This window comes from Limulus polyphemus, unplaced genomic scaffold (genome assembly GCF_000517525.1).
Source record: "Limulus polyphemus unplaced genomic scaffold, Limulus_polyphemus-2.1.2 Scaffold1579, whole genome shotgun sequence".
Taxonomy (NCBI): domain Eukaryota; kingdom Metazoa; phylum Arthropoda; class Merostomata; order Xiphosura; family Limulidae; genus Limulus; species Limulus polyphemus.
In genome coordinates, this window is record NW_013667189.1 from 1 (window position 1) to 4,217 (window position 4,217).

A 4,217-nucleotide genomic window follows, 5' to 3' on the forward strand; every position below is an offset into this window, starting at 1 on the left:
AGACTTTGTTGAATTGTAATTTTGTGTTTGTAATTCTGTACATTTAATTAAGTTATTGTTAATTGTTATTGGTTTATTGTATGTGGTTATTGTTCGGGACAAACAATACTAAGGAAGGGGCAGTGTTGCGTAAGCGAAGTCACATGACTACAGTGACGCCACGTTTCTAGAACTATCCTGTACCTTGGCGAATGCTCTAGCGTTTACTAGATATAGGGTAGTCTGGTATATAAAAGAGGGTGACAACGTGACGGGAAGGTAATGTGTGTGTAGATAGTGAGTAATTGAACTGTAGTCAGAAGTATTGTTGACGTTCGTTGATATAGCGTTTGTTTTAGCGTGATTGTTGAAAATAAGTGTATCGTAAAGTTGTATTCGGAAAGAATAAACCAGTTTTATTAAGTAAGGATTTGTGTCGCTAAAGTTTCGTCGGAACGAAGTTACGGAAAGTTAACGAACGGAGACGTAACAGTATATTCTAAGGTCATATAAAGATGTATTCAAGTTTTATTAATTAGGGATTTTTTATACTATAGATTGACAATTTTATCGACTTATTAAGGTTTCGTTTCTGATAAAGTTTTGCGAGTCAGTCAACATAACCCGCTGTCAAAATCATGGGCTACTCTAACCCGATACTGGGATTTAAATGTCAACTTACAACATACCCACAGCCCCAAAGTGCGGAATGCTATTTTTTTTATGTGGCAACGGGACGCGAAGCAATGGGCCACGCCCGGTCTGCTTAATAATGACATCTAATTAATGCGAGTTGCATAAAAATTATTTAGAATACGTATTTTTGTTTAGTTTGGTTTATAAATTTTAAAAGGAGTTTAGTGAGAATGTTATTCTTTTTGAGAGTATGTTTCGAATTTCAGAAGTTTCTAGCTCTTGACTTCGAGTTTACTATGGATTTTATTGCAAGTCTATCTGTTAGGTAAATGTTTTAATTCGCAAATAAATATGACATTTCTAAGCAAATGAAACAAATAACTTATGCGAATAGTATCTGTAAAGCTCAATAAGAAATGTATTGTTTCGCGAGATGTCGAATGTGGATGTGTAATCATAAATTTGAACTAAAAATAACCAATTTTTGACAGCTTTATCTACTACCACCTGTAGGATAACAATACACATGAAACGTAGCGTAGCAGTCAGGTACTCCAAATTTCACAATTCTATTCTCGTACTATTTATCTGCTAGAAGAAATGTTCTGACAGCTGTCATTCGTGGTACTTATAGTTTATTGCGTAGCCTTTCTAACAAACAGCAGGTTTCTAGTGTCGTGTTCTTCTAAGTTTATATATATTTTTAATCCACGAAGTAGTCGGTAAATACATGGTGATTAACACTAACATACCGTACGAATATATTATTAATACTATGCATAATGATTAACACTAATATACCGTAGTAATAGATTATTAATACTATTTTTTAGAAAGTACGAATGTTATGAATTATAAGAAAAAAAACTTGTTTATTTCGGTTTTGTTTGTTGCTGAGCGCAAAGCTACACAACAGGCTCTACACACCGCGGGTATCGAAACCTGTTTTTATTGTTAAGCCTTACACTTACCATCGAACCACAGGGGGATTTACGTAAAATGTATAATAACTTAGGATTTGTTTGGTTAATATCAAATTTTGTCTTCCACCATTAAAACTCGAAACGTGACAAACGGACAACAAGGGACCATTTGATCCTTCAAGGATATCCTTGCATGCCCATTCTTGAGAAAATTAAATCTTCCAATCCACCTTCAATTTAGAAAATTTCCAATTTCCCGCTTAAAGTTCATAAAGCGCAGGCCTCGATTATTATTGAAGGCAACGCTTTTCCCAAGTCAGTCATCCTGTAGAAAATAAATCTGTCTTAACGTAAGCGTATCTTGACTTTTCCAAATCTTATACTCGTGTCGTCTTGTCCTATTTTCTTCAGAATATAGTACAACGATATTAGAAGCCTTTTTTTCTGTTGTTCCCCATATAATCTTGTGAACTTTAACAAGATCATATTTCTTTTCTCAATAGAAAATAAGATATCTTAATCTATGTCAATAACATAATCCTTTCCAATAAATCGATATCATTTCTTAGTTTAAAGACATAAGTACTGTATACAATATTCCAGGTAAGGCCTAACTAATGATGTGTATAGATATATATTTACTTCTTTTGACATGAAATCATTATGTCTTTAAATATATCATAAAACGTTAGTTTTATTGCTATTCTACATTAGGTGGACCATAGATGAGTGTTTGTTTCTATCACATCTATGAAAATCAAATCAAATGACTTTGTAATCTAAAATCTAACCATAAGTGTAAATACAGTAACATAGGATTCACACGGTAATGGTAAGTGGAAACATGCCCGACAAGAATACCCATATACAAGCTTTGTTGTGACTTTTTATTAAAGATTCGTGCAGTATGTATGAAAGCTTACTGTGGAGAAATATTTCTCTGTCTAATTAATGATAGTGATTTATTTCCTTGTTATAAATTTCAGTCTTCAACAAGTGAAGGAGGAAATTCTGGAAGTTCCATGGGATTTTCCGCAGTTCCAGTTACTATAACATTAATAATAACGTTGTTACAATTGGGACCATCAAAGTAGGTCAGTATGATTTATAAAAAAATGGTCATAATTACTTAAATATAACTTTTACTTACCATTCTTGATTGAACATGTTTGACTGCACTCACACTTCAGTATTTAAGAACTGAATTTTAGCTGGTCAAAAATTTGTTTTGATTTCGAAAGCAAAGAAAATTAAAAACAATCAAATAATTAATTTTTGCTGGATTTACGTAATTATGTAATTAAATTTAAAGTAGAATATATTATTTGCTATTTGAAAAATTCGATTCTTAAGGGATCGAACACTTTCCCGATTTCTTTTGTTAAGAAAATGAGTAAAAGAAGCTTGATAAACATTTGAAATTAATTAAATACGATTAACAAAGTGTTTTTGTTTTGGACTAAACAAATATTAGATGCCGCTGAAATCATAGCTTTTTGAAAGTTTAATCCTCATAAGAAATGTTTAACCGAACAATAAACTAACACGATTATTGAACTCTATTCTTTTGCAATGAAAAGCACAACAACTAAAAATCTAGAGTGAATATAGAAATCAGTGAAATTTATTTTATCTGTTACTTAAAAATAAAAAATACTTCAGAAGCTACAGTGATTACAAAAATCGGGAAATTAATTTAGTTGATTATAATAGAAAATACAATTTCAAATCTTTTGTGAGTATGTAAATCGATAAAATTAATTTAGTTGGTAATAATGAAAAAACTTTAAAATCTATAGTGAGTATAGAAATTGAGAAAAGTCATTCAGCTGCTTATAATGGGGGACTCTTAAAAACTATAGTAAATATAAAAATCTGTAACATAAATTTAATTATTTATAATTTTAATTATTAAATAGTAAATATAAAAATCTGTAACATTAATTTAATTGTTTGTAATTTTAATTATTAAATAGTAAATATAAAAAATCTGTAACATTAATTTAATTGTTTGTAATTTTAATTATTAAATAGTAAATATAAAAATCTGTAACATTAATTTAATTGTTTGTAATTTTAATTATTAAATAGTAAATATAGCAATCGGTAGAATTTATTCAGTTGTTTAGAATTAAAAAAACAATGTATAGTGAGTATATAAATGGATAAAATTAATTTAGTTGATTATTATTCAGTCTTTGCTGTTATTTTAGTGTGTATTCTCGATCTTTCATTAAAAGTCTATATTCTGAAGAAGTTAATATGACTATTTCCTAATAGATATTATCCGACTCTAGAGAAAAGGAAGTTCTCCCATTCAAGTTCTGAAGATACCACATGATGAAACAAAAAGTAACCGTCCAGTAGGAGGTCATTGACTTGGATAAAGTGTTTTGTTTGTTCGTTCGTTATTGTTTAACTCAAAACTGCAAAATAAAGTTCATGAAAAGTCATCCAATAATAATTTCGTGCCTAGTTTTATTTTTCTCCCGCCATCGTTTTGTCTGCAGTAAACCGAAGTAAACGATGTTAGGTTGTATGTGGCTGTTTAAAACAAATACAAAAAGTAATTATGTATAGTTTTTTTGTCTCTCTAACTTTACCGTTTGTTATTCGTAAAACGAGAAGAAACTTATCAAACGATAAGGTATTATGTAGCTAGATGACATTTCTAACAAG

At 30.0% G+C, this 4,217-nt stretch overlaps 1 long non-coding RNA gene across 1 annotated transcript; it reads left to right on the top strand.

Moving 5' to 3' along the window:
* The first annotated feature begins 2,515 nt into the window (after nucleotides 1-2,515).
* Nucleotides 2,516-3,999, top strand: LOC111086952. Its single transcript, XR_002611667.1, has 2 exons — nucleotides 2,516-2,632; nucleotides 3,819-3,999. It is a non-coding gene; the product is annotated as an uncharacterized LOC111086952 (long non-coding RNA).
* Nucleotides 4,000-4,217: the final 218 nt, after the last annotated feature.